Genomic DNA, 18,612 nt, shown 5'->3' on the forward strand with positions numbered 1-18,612 from the left:
CACACACATACTTTACCACACTTAGACAAACACTCTCTCACATGCACTCACAGACACATGCACACACTCACATACACACACTCACATACACACACAGAAACACATACACACACTCACATACACACAGTGACACATACACACAGACACATACACACACAGAGACACATACACAAATACACAGCAGGGAGGAGAAAAGAAAAGAATTGCCACAGCATATGAAAATAACAACGCTATCTGATACATCCGTGAGGAATCCCATTTGTTAGGTCAAACAAAGGGTCGTGAAGACAGCTGTGGAGGAGTGAGTCACACAAATCCTGTATCAGGAATCCAGCAAAAGATAACAGTGCACCTGTCTTTTCAGTCAAATACACTTAACAACATCCGCTTCCAAATAATTGCAGTATTCAGTGTGATACCCCGCTGCCTGTTATTACAATCCTGGTTTCATCTCACAGACCAAGCCACGCTCACAGCTTGAGAACCCAATGGATCCCACATGGTGTAAACGCTGTATTACTGTCATTACAATGGGCTCCCTGTCAGCAGCCAAAGCTTGAGCAGTCTTCCAGCATTCACATCAACAAAATCAGATCCAGGCTCAGCTCGAATACAATGCAACCAGCAAATACAGGATAAGTCACGGACTGAGACCTGGAAAGGGAAGGGAAGCAAAACTTTTCATGATATTTTCTAACCAACCTGCTCAAAGATATATCTGAAGTGAATGGGGCTTGTACCCAGGACTCCTGGCTCAAGGGGAGGGACACACTACCACATCACCAGAAGAACCCTTGAGGAAACATTTCGTGAAAATCATTTTTGTTTTTGGTTTGCACAAGTCCGTACTTGTTAGCTGACTATTCAATCAGCTTCCAACACATTGTTTCAGACAACACATTCCAGATCATTACAACTGACTGAGTGAAGAAATCTCTCCTTATCTCCCCTGGGAATTTCTACAATTGACCTTCCTGTTAGTGGGAACAGTTTCTCCCTATCTACTCTATTAAACACTCTCATGCCACTGAACACTTCAGTTAGAAGTCCCCTTAGCCTTCTCTGAAAGAGTTCAACCACAGCTCCTCCACACTTTCCAGATAACTCAAAGACTTCACACCTGTCTAGACATCCTTCCTCAATCCCAGAACTGAACTGAAAACAAAAAAAACCCACTGGAAATCACAGCAGATCAGGCAGCATCCATGGAGAGAGAGAGCAAACTAACGTTTCGAGTCGAGATGACTCCTTTTGAGCTCATTAAGGTGGGGAAGCGGGAGAGGTATGGTGAAAACGTCGCAAGGGCTGGGGTTGGGGGACAGATAGTGATGGCATCTGAGGGCTGGGTGCTATGGAATGGTAAAGATCAATTCTGAGTGATGGGAGGGGGATGGGGTCCAGGAGGTGGGAAGGGGAAGGGCAGCGCGAGATGGATTTTGGAGTCCATTAGTTGCTGGAGCTTACACACCTTGATGCCTGAATGAAAGAGAAATAGTCTTTTGTTGAGGGGATGGATAAGACGACGGATGAAGTGAAGGATGAAGAGAAACTGGGGATCGGCACAGCTTTGAGAGAGGGCGAGTCAGAGCAAAGTCGAGTGTATGCATACAACAGCGCATGGCGTTAATCGTGGACCACAGGAAGTGGTGGGAACAGCAGTCTGAGTAACGTTATACGTCCTGGAGATTTGAAAGGTGGAACTTAAGTTGAAACCCATATGGGGCAAGTCTGACTCATTGGCAGTTGCTGAGAAAGGAAAGATGGCTGTGGAAGCAAGTTTTGGCAAACACCTTGTCGAACAGCAGCAGTGAAATGGAAAGCAACAAAGATGTATACAGCGAAAGAGACAACAGGAAGTCCTGTTGGAGGGAAGAGCAGAACCTTGTCAGGGTGGGAATTCCTTGAAGACATGTAGCAGTTGATTAAAAAGCAAGTTATTGCAGATGCTGGAATCTGAACTTCTGTATCAAAATTGAACCTAGCACTCCAGCTGGGACCTTCCTAGTGTTTTATAGTCACTTCCTTGCTCTTCTACTCTGTGCCTTTATTACACTAACCAAGAAACCACATTTTTTGTTGTTGTTTACAGCCTTCTGAACTCATCTTTTAATTTCCTGTGTGAATTCCTAGGTGTGTCTATCCTGGCACCCTCTTCAAAATTGTAAATTTACTTGACATTTCCTGTCCTTGTTTTCCTTATAGAAATCCTCCCTTCACCCTCCTCTGTATTTAAATACAAAGGGGAAGGGAGAGGGCCATATGTTGTATCGTCCCTGCCTAATACGGTGCATTAGAAAAATGGTGTGAAAGGGACAAGTAGTTGTGGAAGAGTACAGATTGTACTCAGTCAGCCCACGGTTCCCAAAATATAAAGACTAAACCTCTGCTGTTAGATGTGATTCTACGATTGGGCAACACTTGCAGAATAATACCGAGTCTGCCAATGATGACATGAACAAACAATTTGAGGCAATGAATCTGCACACATAAGAAATTTGTTCAAGCCTTTTTTTTTCAATTCCTGAGAGTTTGTGGAGTCTCTAGTTTTCCATTGGAATTTCTCCATGGGAAACTGCCTTGCACAATCAACATTGACTGGCCAATCAATCAGCAACCTTCCCCCGCCCCTCCCAGTATAAATTGTTGTAATCATTTGTAATTTAGTATTCTTGAGTTTTTTCTGACGAGGGCAAAATGACAGAGCCCAACATAGTGTTGGTGAGCAGGTTACGATTAGATTACTTACAGTATGGAAACAGGCCCTTCGGCCCAACAAGTCCACACCAACCCGCCACCCACCCAGACCCATTCCCCTACATTTACCCCNNNNCCACGCAGACACGGGGAGAATGTGCAAACTCCACACAGAGAGTCACCTGAGGCGGGAAATGAACCCGGGTCTCTGGCGCTGTGAGGCAGCAGTGCTAACCACTGTGCCACCATGCCGCCCACTAATCTCAGAGGATGTGCTGTTGGAGAGCACTGTTAATGATGTTTCTGGCATTTTGCTGATTACTGAGAATAGACTTGTGGGACAGTACCTGTCGAGGTGGGATGTTTTCTTAAATATTATGGACAGGACAGACCTGGACAATTTTCTACATTGTTGGGTAGATGCCAGTGTGTAACTGTCTTGGAACAGCTAGGCGATGGGAAGCAGTTAGCTCTGGAGCACAAGCCTTCAGTACTATCGGTGGAACGTTTTCAGGGCCCATAGCCTTTTCTATCCAGTATCTCCAACCATTCCTTGATTTCACATGGAGTGAATCAAATTGCCTGAAGACTGGTATCTGTGATGCTGGGGACCACTGGGGGAGACTGAAATGAATCATCCACTTGGCTGAAGATTGCTGCAAGTGTTTCAGCCCTGGAGGATTAGCCGAGGCCTCTGGATTAGAAGACCAACGATTGTACCACTGACCCACTGCCACTTGTTAATGACTCTGCCTGTGTTCAGCCTACTCTGGCCTTCACTTCCACAATGTTGCAGTCAAGCAGGGGGAGGGGGATGTGGGGGATGTGGGGGGTGTGGGGGGTGTGGTTGTCATCTGCCTGATTAAGGCCCTTGTGTTGGGGGTGATACTTAATAACACTCTTCCAGCTGGCATAGTGTGTGGCAGGAGAGGCCAGTGCCCGGGTGTAGCTGCTGGTCACTGAAAGGGGGTGTTGGGCAGGATGTCTTCCTTTATTTTATCATTCAGGGGATGAGGACATTGCCGGCTCGGCCAGCATTTACTGCTCATCGCTAACTGCCAAGAGGAGCAGCAGTTAAGAGTCAACCACATTGCTGTAGGTCAGGAGTCACATTTGGGCCAGACTGGGTTAGGATGCCAGTTTCCTTCTCTAATGAACCAGATGGGGTTTTTCCTTCCTACAGTCTCATATAAATCAGAGGCCACCACCCCAGAATTTTATCTCCGCCCATCTCCCCCTGTCTCCTGCCCAGTCTAACATTCACCACCTCCCCGTGGATGCCTGCCAATCCAGTCCCAGCGAGATCTCACACCGAACTAGCTTTGGGGGCATCCAGGACTCTTCCTCTCCATAGGCAGTGGCCTCTGTTTCTGTCGTGGCACAGAGCCAATAGCCTCTGACTGACTGGCAGCACCATGAGGCTGGCATTCCACCTGGAGTTAAGTCTCTTATTAATTAAAGTGCTGAAGGTTCAGTTGGACTGCTTCCAAAATCAGCAAAGGGCTTCAGGGAGCTAGGGGAGCTCCTGGGATGCAGTAGTAGTGTGCTTATCTCTGAGGCAGGAGGTCTGGTTTCAAGTCCCATTTACTCCAGAGGCATATCATAGCACCTTTGAACAGCTTAAAAAATATATATACACCAATCGCCTTGTATATCATGTCCCACATTCTTGTCCTGACATTGTTTAAGGTTACTAAGAGCAGAGAGCTCAAATGGTTATCCCTCAGTCAGTGCTACCAAATACAGATTAACTAGTTACTCATCTCATTGCTGTCTGCTGGGACCTCTCTGTGTGAAAAATGGCTGCCAACTTTCATCCCTTAGTAATCATTTGTGTGTGAAGTGCTTCAGGACATCTCTGAACGATATGAGAAGGTGCAACACAAATGAAAAATCTTTCTTTTCAATGGCATGCTTTGAAGTGTTATAACAATATCTCATTCTGTCATTGCAACACCATGACTCAGTAAGGAGCTGTGTGATTGAGTGTTGCTGACAGGCCGTATGACAGATTGGAGATACCGAGCCAGACTGAGTGCCGTTGTGTTATCCAGTGACAGAGTTGTTCTCTATTTCAGGGAACGTGATGAGCCAGTGATGGCCAGTTTTTTTAAGAGGTAGCAGAAAGCCTTGATGAGGGTAATGATGTTGATGTGGTGTATGTGGACTTTCAGAAGGCATTTTAAACAACCCATTTGTAATCAAAGTTATAGATCAAGAAATGAAAGGAACAGTAGCAACATAGATACAAACTTGTCTGTGTGATAGAAAACAGAGTAATGGACAATGGATATTTTTCTGGCCGGAGGCAGATTTGTACCAGTGTTCTCCAGAGGTCGATACTGGGATTTGCTTTTCCCAATATATATTAATGATCTGGATCTTGGTGTGCAGGGGGCAATTTCAAAGTTGTCAGATAACACAAAACTTGTAAACTGTAAGGAGGATATTGTAGAGCTTCAGAAGGACATAGATGAGTTGGTGAGGTGGGTGGTTAGGTGGCAGGTAAGGATCAATACAGAGAGGTATGAGGTGTTATATTTTAACAGAAAGAACATTAAAATACAGTATAAAATATCACGTGCAATGTTGGGGGAGGTGGGGGTGAGTGAGTATATACACATATACATACATATTCAACCGTGTATTTGAGTACAGATCATTAGAGGTGGTCGGACAGGTGGAGACAGAGCAATTAATAAAGCACCCAGTATCTTTGGCCTTATTAATAGGCCTGATGTGGAGATGCCAGTGTTGGACTGGGGTGGACAAAGTCAGAAGTCACATGACACCAGGTTACAGTCAAGGAGAAAGTGAGCACTGCAGATGCTGGAGATCACAGTCGAAGAGTGTGGTGCTGGAAAAACACTGCTCCTCAGATGCTACCTGACCAGCTGTGCTTTTCCAGCACCATACTTTTCGACAGGTTACAGTACAGCAGATTTATTTGAAATCACAAGCTTTCAAAGCACTGCTCCTTCCTCAGGAGAGAAGAAAGCTAAATATAGGTTTTCAAAATCACAAGTGAGCTGGAAAGAGTCACTACAGAGAAGACATTCTCAATTGTAAAAGGAACAGGAGGCATAGATTTAATGTGATCTGCAAAATGTTACAACACGGCAGTGGACCCCTCTGCTAATTAAACCAAACACCCAGAAAAGCTCACCTGGTCTCGTAATCTGTTAAAGTATGAGAGACAGAGAACTCCCAAATTCCACTGTTTAAAGGAAAATAATACCAATTTATTCCTTAACACTAAAAGTGAACATTAAACAACAACTATTCACAATTCTAAGCCACACTTTCTCTTAACTGCTTGTTATCTGCCTCCAACTCTATAACAATATACTGTTCCAGTAAAAATCTAGATTAAAATTACATCAACTTAATTTCAAAGCCACACAGTGGCTGTTGTCTCCTTCTTCTTTCTCCTGTAGATCTCCCTGGATCATCTTCTGTCTTTTACTGCAAAGATGTTTCATATGAAAAAGGTACCTTTGGTAGAGAGTGTTTTGAATGGCAGTCTTTCTCGATGGCAGTTACTCCCTGTCAATGGCAGTTGCTCTCTTTGACTTTCAAAGTGCCTGTTTTCTTATACTCCTAACATCGGATCCTCTCATTGGTTCGGGTTGGCAAAAACAATAAATTCAAACTTGATTAGGTTTTAGAATCCTGGGGCATAATTTAAACTGATTGGTTAATGTTGAATTGTTATCAAAACAACAACCAACTCAGGTATCCATTTCACAGCCAAATGTTACATATCTTCAATTTTACAGTACACTCTGAGATTACTAGCTAGTTATCACAGGTACTTGTTAGCTCTCAGTTCAGAACAGCATTCACCCTCTCTTAAAGATACAGTACACTTTAACTTCATAACAAAAAGAAGCACGAGTGAAGTGAGGAAATGAAGACATAGAATTTTCTATGTTTGTTTCAGATTTCCATCATCTGCAGTATTTTGCCTGTGCTTCAGCGAAGTGAGGAGAACTTTTTCCACTCAGCGAGGAGTTGGGTTATTGGAATACAGGGCATTCAAGCAACCCCTGTACAGCAATGCCCTGTTCCCTGATGCTCAGATTGTGTTCTGACAGGAACACTCATTTATTGGCTTGGTTCAAATTAGGATAGAAGAGCTAAGTTCCAGAGGTGGGGCGAGAGCCACTGTCCTTAATATGAAGACAGCATTTGACCAAGTGTGGCGTCAAGGAGCACTAGCAAAACTTGAATAATTATGAAATATCTCTGCTAGTTAGAGTCATTCCTGGCACACCTACAAGATGACCTGCAAAAATTTGCCAAAATCCTTATATAGCCCTTTCAAACCCACAACCATTTGCATCTTGAAGCACAAGGGCAAAAGATACATGGGAACGCCACTGCCACCTTCAAGTTCCCCTCCAATCCACTCACCATCTTGACTTGGAAATATATCACAGTTCTTTCACTGTTGCTGGGTCAAAATCCTGGAATTCCCTCCCTAATGGCATTGTGGGTCAACCCACAGCAGTTTTACTGTAGCAACTCAAGAAGGCAGCTCATCACCACCTTCTCAAAGGCAACTAAGGACAGGCAATAAATGCTGGCCCAGCCAGTGACGCCCACATCCCACAAATTAATTTTAAAAAGTATAGCAATAGGCTTGTGGTTGTTGAAGGTCACTCATCTCAGCTCCAGGACAGCTCTGCAGGATTTCCTCAAGGTAGTGTCCTAGGCCCAACCTTCTTCAGCTGCTTCATCAAATCTTCTCTCCATTATAAAGTCAGAAGTAGGGATGTTCACCAATGATTACAAGATGTTCAGCACCATTCGTAACTCCTCAGATACTGAAGCAGTCCATATTCAAATGCAACAAGATCTGGACAATATCCAGGTTTGGGCTGACAAATAGCAAGTGACATCTGCACCACACAAATGCCAGACTATGATCATCAACAATAAAAAGCAACCTAACCACCTTGACATTGGATGGCATTACCATCACTGAACCTCCTCACCCACTGTCAACATCGTGGGGGTTACCATAGATCAGAAACTCAACTGGACTCACCTCATAAACACAGTGGCTACAACAGCAGGTCAGAGGGAAGGAATCCTGCCATGAGGAACTCACCTGCTGACTCCTCACAGCCATCACCATCTATAAGGTACAAGTCAGGAATGTGAGAAATAGAGAAATAGTCTAGCTAACCCTGCACTCCCCATCTTCTTCCAAGTTTTATTTTATAGCACCTCTTACAACTATGAACATTTAATATTTTATTCCACCTGCTATTTCAGCTTCTCTGCAGCCAAGATGAATTCCAGAACTCCATCAGAAAGTACAAGGGCATTATCGTCAGTGAGGAAATAGACTTCAAGATCAGGATTTCTACAAAGCTTCCATTCAGCTCTGTTGTTTGCAGGATGGGTGGCAACTTGCTTTAATTCCCCATGTAACTGCTCAGTCTTTTTCCAAACGACCATCCTCATTTTGCACATGATTTCTCTCACTAACAATGTCTGGCTTCTCCATGGTTCTGGTTACTTGAATGAAGATTTCTTTTTTGTTTTCTCCCTCTTTTCGGGATGTTTTTTCAAACAAATCTCTTTGAAGTGTCAGCGGTGTGAGAACACTGGCTATGTCTGCATAGGATGCTCTGAAAATCTTCTGCAATCTTTTCTTTTTCTGTGTCTGAGGCTTCATGGTGGATTTTTATATCAGTAAACTGAGTTAATTGCGCTGCTCTAATTCCCGCATAACGTTGAACTCCTCTAAAACATTCTTGATGTCCAAAATGTCCATAGTTTAGCCCTCTGGTTGTTTATTGATGAAAACCCTTTGGTTTTTCCAGGCCTTGCTAATGAGACTCTGTCACAGACAGATCCACAATTTCTGAAGTTTGTATATCTCCTAAATCCAATCTGAAACCTCAGCATGACCTCTTCTCTGGATAGTTTTTTGATAGGGCTTGCATTACTTCCCTAGGAAGGAATGCCTCTTGGAGCTGATAGCATCTTCTTGTTGGATGGGTGCGAACTGGAGCAGTCTGTTTCGAAGTTTCCTTGTCGCAGGTTGAAACCTCCCATTTCAGTTTGGCCAAACCATTGGCAAGCGGCCGCCCATGTGGAATGTGTGGTGTTCAACAGCATTGGCTGGCCAAAGGGGACTCTGATGTGAAGCTTTTCCATCTCCACACAGACACCGTTCAGCTGGACCCGACAGGGCAGATGTGGAAAGATTACGTTTCCTTTCAGGAGAGTTTAGGGTCAGAGGGCATAGTCGCAGAATAAGGAGTCACCCATTTGGTGAGGTCACTTTTGGAATCCTGCATACAATTCTGGTCAACCTTCTACCAAAAAGGTATTGTTAAACTTGAAAGGGTGCAGAAAAGATAAGAGGGTAAGAGGGTTTGAGCTACAGGGAGAAGCTGAACAGGCTGGGGCTATTTTCCCTGGAGCGTAGGAGACTGAGGGGAGACCTTATAGAGGTTTATAAAATCATGAGGACCATGGGTAGGGTAAATAGACAAGGTCTTTTCCCCAGGGTAGGGGAGTCCAAAACTAAAGGGCCTAGGTTTAGGTGAGAAGAGAATGATTTAAAAGGGACCGCAGGGGTAAACCTTTCATGCAGAGGGTGTTGCATGTGTGGAATAAGTTGACAGAAGGATTGGTGGAGGCTGGTACAATTAGAGCATTTGAAAGGCATCTGGATGGGCACACGAATAGGAAGGGATGCTGGCAAATGGAACTAGATTAATTTAGGATATCTGGTTGGCATGGATGAGTTGGAGTGAAGGGTCTGTTTTCATTCTGTCTGACTCCAAGACACTATTTAAGGAAGGATGTGTTGGCACTGGAGGGATTCAGAAGAGTTTTACAAGAATGATTCTGGGGATGAAGGGCTTGTCATATGAGGAGGTTGAGGCCTCTGGGTTTATAGTTAATGGAGTTTTGAAGGATGAACAGGGGGTTTGATTGGAACTTACAGAATACTGGGAGGCCTGGTTAAAGTGGATATGGAGAAGATGTTTCCACTAGTAGGAGAGACTCGGCCCCAAGGACACAGACTCAGAGTGAAGGGACAATCCTTTAGAACTAAGATGAGGAGGAATTTCTTCAGCCAGAGGGAGTGAATCCTTGAAACTCATTGCCGCAGAAGGCTGTGGAAACCAAGACACTGAGTGTATTTAAGACAGACATAGATAGGCTCTTGATTAGTAAAGTGATCAAGAGTTACAGGGAGAAGGCAAGAGAATGGGGTTGAGAAACACATCAGGCATGATTGAATGGCGGAGAAGACTTGATGGACCAAATGGCCTAATTCTACTCCCATATCTTATGGTCTTATGGAATGGCTTACTTCTGCTCCTATGCCTTATATTCTTACGTCTATACTCTCCCAAAACTATTAAGAGGCTTTATTAAATGTAACTGTGTAAAACGTAGGGTGAGAGTAGATATATTACTTGGAAAGCTACCGACTCAGGCTCCATGTGGTTTGATGACAATATGACATCATTCCTTCTGCACATTCTCAGGGTGGGCCTACCATGAGGGACATTGTGGAAAACCTTACTAAAATCCATGTAAACACCATCCAGTGCTCTGCCCTCATCGACTACCTTCGTCACCTCCTTGAAAAAATCAAATCAAACTAGTAAGACAAGACCTGACCTGCACAAAGCCATGCTGACTGTCCCTAATTAGGTCAAACTTTTTAAAATGTGAGTAAATCCTATCCCTAAGAATTCCAATAGCATTCTGACCACTGATGTGAGATTCACCAATTTATAGTTTCCTAGATTATCCCTATTTCCCTTCTTGAACAGAGGAACAATATTAACTACTTGCCATTCCTCCAGGACCTCTCCAGTGGCCAGTGAGGATACAAACATTTTGGTCAAGCAATCTCTTCTCTTGCCTTTCTCAATAACCTGGAGTAGATACCATCAGGCCCTGGGGACTTATCCGCCTTACTGCTCTTCAAGAGACCCAACACCACTTCTTCCTTGATCTCAAAATGCCCAAGCATATTAGCATGTTCCATAACAATCTTACTATCCTCCAAGTCCTTCTCCTGGGTGAATACTGATGCAAAGTACTCATTTCGGATCTCGCCCACATCCTCTGCCCCCAAGCACATGTTCCCTCCTTTATCCTCGAGTGGTCCTACGTGCTCCTTAGTTATCCTCTTGTTTTTAAAAGTCTGTATAGAATGCATTGGAATTCTCTTTAACCTTACTTGCCAAGGTAATTTCATGGCCCTTCCTTGCTCTCCTAATTCTCTGCGTGAGTTATTTCCTGTTTTCTTTATATTCCTCAATGGCCCTATCCGATTTTAGTTTCCTAAACCTTACAAATTCTTCTTTTTCCTTTTGATTAAATTCAAAATCTCCCTCATTATCCAAGGGTACCTCACCTTGCCATCCTTGTCCTTCCCCGTTACTGGAACATGCTGGTCCTGAACTCCAATCAGTAGGTTTTGTTGGTTTTTTGTACACTTCGATGCTTGTTACAGCTTTCATTGATGATGATCCACTTATAGTTTCGACCATAGGGGATAGCGTGGAGAGCATCACCTACCACTGGGGATTCATAGTGGAGGAGTTGTTGGAAATGTGCTCTTCTAATTGCCATCCTGAAGACGCTATAAATGGAGGGCATTGTATCCATTTCAGCCTTGGTCTATAGATGGCCCCTGATGGCTTTGAAATAACACCTTCCCATGTCATGGCACTCAGGATACTGTTAGATTTCTCAGGCATTCCCACCTCACCACTTGCCTTTTTGTGTTCCAGACTCATTCTTGGGACATTGCAATGGAGCAGATGGCCAGTGTCTCATCTCCTTACTTTATGTTTGCAATGTATATTTGTGTCATGTGGCTGGGGCATTCTTCTCCATCGTCCGGGACGTCAGAGTTGAAGAGTCGTGCAAAGTGCCGATTGAGAAATGAATCCTTCACCCAAGAAAGGAAACTACCCCAGACAGTTAGAGGAATGGGATGCTTTCAGAGATTAGCCTTTACACCTGCCATCAGTATTTCCATCTGCAGTATAGCCTTGACTTGGGACGACATGTTCAATCCACACTCCAGACTGTGATCGCGTCCACATTTCCACATTCAAATCCCGCACTCCCAGAGCAGTTAAACACTCCTGCTGCATGGCCAGCAGGAAACTTGACCCTCTGAGTGCGGAAAGAGCTGTTCTGGTTTCTGACCTCTGCTCACGTACCTCCTCAACGTCACTGTAGAGATGCCACCAGCAAGCAAGGGTTATATTTTTATTGTAAGCGCAAAGGAATGCAGACACTAGAAACCTGAAATAAAAGCAGAAAGTGCTGGAGAAACTCAGCATCCATGGAGAGAGAAACAGAATTAACATTTCAAGTCTGATATGACTTCATCAGAACAGAAAGGGCTTGGGAAAATGATGGATTTTATAATGTAGAGAAAGGGGTGGGGTGGATGAAACTGATTAGTATGGGTGAGTTACACAGTAAAGGTGATGGCTAAGTTGCAGACAGAAGTCTCTGATGATCAGTATTATGTTTGTTTGTGGTTTGAATGACAGGTAGATAATGGCTACGGAACTGCAGATAACTATTTCACAATAATACTGAGAGGATAGATGCACCCTCACTTAATGTCTCCGCCAAATGTCAGCACTTCTGGCTATGCAGCACTCTCTCAGTACTGCACTGGAAAGTCAGTCTGAAATTTGTGTTCAAATCTGACAAATGGGAATATAATCCATAACATTCTGACTCAACTGAGGCTCGGTTTACACACAGCAGGGTATCAGACAGTAATAGCTGATTATGATTTATTTGATAGTCTAAGACGAGCAGTCATGGCTCAGCTGTGTGCTTATCTGATAGTTTACTTAACTCTGAGCTGAAAATGAAATGCTCTCCAATGGGCTTACTGAGTGTATAGGTAGATTAAAGCATTCTTACAGGTTAGAGAACATTCAGTCACTCAACATAGCTTCCAACCTTATCACAGAGAAGCTCACCTGCTGGCTACACTTCATGAATTTCACAGAAGTGACTCTTTAGTTGCCAGAACCAACAGCAATGTGTCTTCAGTCGAAACGGCCTTTGGAAATGGCCCAGCAAACAATTTAGTTATATCAAAGCACAACCAATGAAACAAGCACCAAGTTGCACCAAGAAGCACAGACAATTGGGCAGCATGGTGGCTCAATGGCTAAGCACTGCTGCCTCACAGCGCCTGGGACCCTGGTTCAATTCCACCCTTGGGTTACCCTCTGTGTGGAGTTTGCATATTCTCACCATGACTGCATGGGATTCCTCCAGTTGCCTCCCACATTCCAAAGATGTCCAGGTTAGGTGATTTGCCCATGCTAAATTGCCATAGTGCCAAGGGATGTGCAAGTTAGGTGGGTTAACCATGGGAAATGCAGGGTTACAGGGATATGGGGTATGTCTGGGTGCAATGCTCTTCAGAGGATGGGTGTGGTCTCAATGGGCCGGATGAGTTGATTCCACATTGCAGGGATTTGTCAATTCGATGTAGCTTGGTTGGCAGTGAAAAGGGTCGATATATTCTGATCCTTGCTACACACCCAGAGCCTAACCTACTCTACACGTTGCCCTCAAAGTGCCTGTGGTGGGCAGGGACAATTGTTAAACTGCTTTTGGAAATTGCATTTGCAAGTCTGATTTGGATAAAGGCACTGTGGTATTTATTGCAATTTAGTGCGAGCACCTCCATGATAGAGTCGTAGAGTCAGAGAAATGTACAGCACAGAAACAGATTTTTCAGTCCAACTTGTTCATGCCGACCAAATATTCGAACCTAATCTAGTCCTATTTGCCAGCACTTGGCCCATATCCCTCTAAATCCTTCATATTCATATACCCATCTAGATGCTTTTTAAATGTTGCAATTGTAGCAGCCTCCACCACTTCCAGCTAATTCCATATTCATACCACCCTCTGCATGAAACAATTGCCCCTTAGGTCTCTTTTATATCTTTCCCCTCTCACCCAAAACCTATGCCCTCTAGTTCTGGACTCCCTGACCCCAGGGAAAAGACCTTGTCTATTTATCTTATCCACGCTCCTTATTTTATAAACTTCTATAAGGTCACCCCTCAGCCCCCGGCACTCCAGGGAAAACAGCCCCAGCCTGTTCAGCCTCTCCCTGGAGCTCAAATCCACCAACCCTGGCAACATCCTTGTAAATCTTCTCTGATCCTTTCCAAGTTTCACAACATCTTTCCGATAGGAAGGAGACCAGAATTGCATGCAGTAATCCAAAAGTGGCCTAACCAATGTCCTGTACAGCCGCAACATGACCTCCCAACTCCTGTACTCAATACTCTGACCAATAAAGGAAATCATCCCAAACGCCTTTTTCACTATCCTATCTACCTGCAACTCCACTTTCAAGGAGCTATGAACCTGCACTCCAAGGTCTCTTTGTTCAGCAACACTCCCCAGGGCCTTACCATTAAGTGTATAAATTTTGCTCTGATTTGCTTTTCCAAAATGCAGTACCTGGCATTTATCTAAATTAAACTCCATTTGCAACTCCTCAGCCCACTGGCCCATCTGATCAAGATCCAATTGAAATTGGAGGTAACCTTCTTTGCTGTCCACTACACCTCCAATTTTGGTGTCATATGCAAACTTACTAACTGTACCTCCGATGTTCATATCCAAGTCATTTATACAAATGATGAAAAGCAGTGGACTCAGCACCAGTCCTTGTGGCACTCCACTGGTTACAGGCCTCCAGTTTGAAAAGCAGCCCTCCACTACCACCCTCTGTCTTCTACCTTTGAGCCAGTTCTGTGTTCAGATGGCTAGTTTTCCCTGTATTCCATGAGATCTAAGCTTGCTAACTCTGTGCTCCGTAGCCTACACCCTGAGACGCAGACCGCGATAACCAACCCAGCTGGTTGGCTCTTTGGCTCCGCCTGAAACCAGTTGGTCTTCCAGTGCCGAGATTTCTCCTTGAGTGACCGTTGCACCTTCCATGATCCAGGAGTCCATGCTGAGGGATGCAGCACAACTTGGGGCAGCCACCGCTGAGGCACAGTGGGGAAAGGGTTACTGACTTGGGCTTTTCAGCTCGAGTGCACAGAGGAGGCAGAAATTGTGAAGAATCTCTCAGGGAGAGCATGTTTGACAAAGAATATGCATTCTGAACATTGAGATTATTGAAATTCATTGTGACACCTCAGAGAAGAACATACTGTTTGGAGAAAAGTTTAATCCTATTGCACCTTCTGTAATTATTCAATTTGAAATGTTTTGCCCTCAGGCTGTATGCCCAGCACAGAATATATATTGTAAATATCAAGAGGATTGCAATTGTAATTGAAGCACCTAACAGCAGAACATGCTGTATGGCAACAAGTTACATTTTATGACACTTTCTGTAATTTTCAAGTCAAATGGTTTGTACTGTACTTTTACAAATGTTATGAGTCAGGTTTATTTCTGAAAACAAAATAAGGTAGGGTGGACCATCTAGCTTCAATATAGACATCCAACACAACTTAAGTATAGTTGAGAGTGAGTTGCTGGAAAAGCACAGCAGGTCAGGCAGCATCCGAGGAGCAGGAAAATCAATGTCGATTTTCCTGCTCCTCGGATGCTGCCTGACCTGCTGTGCTTTTCCAGCAACAGACTCTCGACTCTGATCTCCAGAATTTGCAGACCTCACTGTCTCCCACAGTTAAAGCATACCCTGCTCACCTACACCTGGACACTTGTGCCAATACTAGACCAGCTGCCCCACAGATCAAAGAAGGAGCATCCTATTGTAGCCCTGGTCACTGAATCATATATCATAGCCAGACAGCCTTCTCATTATTTCAACATGTTCTGTTCTAACAGCAGGAGGTGGTTGCACAGTCAGGAGAAAGTAGCACTGGGAATCCTCAACATTGATCTCCGACCTCATGAAGTCTCATGGCACCAGGATAAACATGGGCAAGGAAACCTTGCTGACTAATTCCCTCAGTGGACAAGTCAATGCTCCTCCACATTGCAAGAGATCTGAGGTTAGCAATGGCTCACAATGGAGTCCAGGTGTAGGCTTCAATGTCCATCTGCAAGAGTGGCTCAGTGACATTTATACTGACTGTCCTGCCCTGACTTGCCTTTCCAAAATGCTGCACCTCACATGTATCTAAACTCCATCTGCCACTTCTCAGCCCATTGGCCCATCTGATCAAGATCCCGTTGTACTCTGAGGTAACTTTCTTCACTATCCACAGCATTTCCAATTCTGGTGTCATCAGGTCAAGTGCTCTGGCAGGTGATGAGCAAATCAACAAGAGGGATAAATCTAACTCATCCTGACCTCACCAATCTACCTCCCCACAGCACGCATGACCATCACAATCTTGGTATGAGACCACACTGCCTAGCTGAAAAGCAAGTCCCACCATAATGCAGATACCCTCCTTGGGGTTATGTGACATTGCCACTGTGCTGAGTCATCTAAGTTTAACTCAGAACTTGGAAACTGTCTATCCATGAGGCACTGTAGGCTGTCAATAACAACACGATTGTATTCCATCACTTTCTTTAATGGCCTGGCATATTCTTCACTCTACCAGTACTATCAAATCAATAGATCAATTGCAACTCAATGACAAAAGCAAGAGGACATATTAGGAGTAGCCCCTTATTAAGATCTTATTGCCACAAAGGGAGTGCAATAACAGTTCCCGAGACTTATTCCAGGGATGCCAGGACTATCCTATAAAGGGAGATTGGCAAATTGGGCCTGTTTTTTTCAAGAGTTTTGAGGAATGAGAGGTGATCTCACTGAAACACACAAAATACACACAGGATAGACACAGGGAAAATGTCTCCCTTTCAACGGGAGTCTCTAGAACTATGAAGCACTATATAAAAACAATGGGGATGCCATTTATGTCGAAGGGGAGGAGAAATTCTTTTACTCCGAGTGTTGTGAATCATTGGAATTCTCCATCACAGAGGGCTTTGGAAGCTAGTTGTTAGAGTATATTTAAGCAGAGGACGATAGGTTTCTGATTTCCAGTGGCGTTAAGGATTATGAGGATAGTGTGGGTAAGAGGGATTGAAGTGTTCAATCAGCCATGATAGCATGAAATGGCTGAGCAGGCTCGATGGCCTGAAAGGCATTCTTCTTTTCCTGGGTTCTTATTACTTGCTATAAAATTTCATTTAGGCCTTATAGGATGGAATATGAAAGTAGAAAAGTCTTTCTCAATGTTCCCTATAAGCTGATGGCCTCAGAGATCCATGCAGCTGATAATAAAATTAGAGGGAACAGCTACAGTTAACCAGTGCATTAGTGTGACTGTACTGGGCTTATTGCATGTAGGTGTTGTATCCTTACCTAAGGGGATATATGGTTACATTGGAAGCAATATTGGCACAGTACAAATGCCAAGCATTGACCATCTCCAATAAGAAACAAAATTACCATTGCCCCTTGACATTCAATGGCATTACCATTACTGAATTCCTCCACTATCATCATCCTGGGAGACTGCCATTGACCACAAACAATGGCTAAAAGAACAGGTCTGAGACTCAGAACTTCAATGAGTAACTCACTGCCTGACTCCCTAAATTCCGTCCTCTATCTACAGAACACAAGGCAGGACTGTGATGGAACACTTCCCACTTGCCTGGATGGGCGAGTTCCAACAACACCCACGAAGGTTGACACCATCCAGGGTAAAGCAGCTGGCTAGATTTCCACCAATTCCACAAGCATCCACTCCCTGTACCACTGACACTTAGTTGCAGCAGTGTATACTGTCTACAAGAAGCATTGCAGAAATTCACCAAATATCCTTAACACTTTCAAAACCCATGACCATTTCCAACTGGAAGGACAAGAGCAGCAGATTCATGGAACAACACCATTTGCAAGTTCCGTCCAAGCCATTCACCATCTAGACTTAGAAATATATTAATGTTTCTTCAGTGTTACGGGGTCGAAATCTTGCTACTGCCTTCCTTGTGAAGCTACCTACACCAAATGGACTGCTGCAGTTCAAGGAGGCAGCTCACTTTCATCTTCTCAAGGGCAACTAGAGATGGGCAAGAAATGTTGGCCCAGCCAGAGACACCCACATCCCATTAGTGAATGCAAAACAAAATCATATCAGGGAGGCACATTGTCAAATTTACATTATTCTGAGGAAGCTTGACAGTCTAGTTGCTGGGAAGTTCGGACCACCACCTGAACATTTCCCACTCATACCAAATACCACGGTGATATGGAAACTGGGTCGCCATGCCTTAACTGTTGCTGGACTCCCTGCCCAGCAGCACCAGATGGACTGACTCACCATCACCTTGTGGTCAAACAAGCATGGGTAAGAAATGGCCAGTGATGTCCCCTTCCCAAGAAATCCATTAGTTATAAAAGATGTTTCTTATCATGTGGGATTCTACAAGAATGGGGACAGTTTTAAATCAGAGAGTCTCCATTTAAGGAGGAGATTTCTTGTTTCAAGAAGTCATTAGTCTTGAGAATTCTCTTCCACAGAGAACAATGGAGGCTGACTCACCTTCAACAGATGAATTTCAAACTACATTGGAGGCAGAGGTTATGGGAAATAGGCAAAAACAGTGGAGTTAAGGCCTCATTGATCTTCCTGAATGGTGGAATAGGCTCCAGGGACCAGATGTCCTATCCTGTTCTGATTTCTTATTTACTCAATGATCTTCGACAATCTTCATTGTGCAAATGATCAACCAGCCTCAAATTTTATGACCACCTCGATTTGCAGAGATAGGGTAACAGGAGAGGTGATGAAACATGAGCCAGATAGTCCTGAAAGGATCATTGCCTAGAAGGTAAAAGTAAAATCTGGATGATGACTTGCATTGTGAGCATTAGCCAAGTGGAAGAACGCTACTGAACACATAATAGTTTCAGCT

The 18,612-nt window shown here is 44.0% G+C and overlaps 1 long non-coding RNA gene across 2 annotated transcripts in view; it reads left to right on the plus strand.

Annotated features, from left to right (window-relative positions):
• LOC122552765 overlaps positions 1-15,205 on the plus strand; it is a 41,655-nt gene extending 26,450 nt beyond the window's left edge. For both annotated transcript variants that reach the window (XR_006312502.1, XR_006312505.1), the window contains exon 4: positions 14,571-15,205. This is a non-coding gene — a long non-coding RNA (uncharacterized LOC122552765). The remainder of the gene's footprint in view (positions 1-14,570) is intronic.
• Positions 15,206-18,612: the final 3,407 nt, after the last annotated feature.

Source organism: Chiloscyllium plagiosum, chromosome 1 (assembly GCF_004010195.1).
Source record: "Chiloscyllium plagiosum isolate BGI_BamShark_2017 chromosome 1, ASM401019v2, whole genome shotgun sequence".
NCBI classification, from domain to species: domain Eukaryota; kingdom Metazoa; phylum Chordata; class Chondrichthyes; order Orectolobiformes; family Hemiscylliidae; genus Chiloscyllium; species Chiloscyllium plagiosum.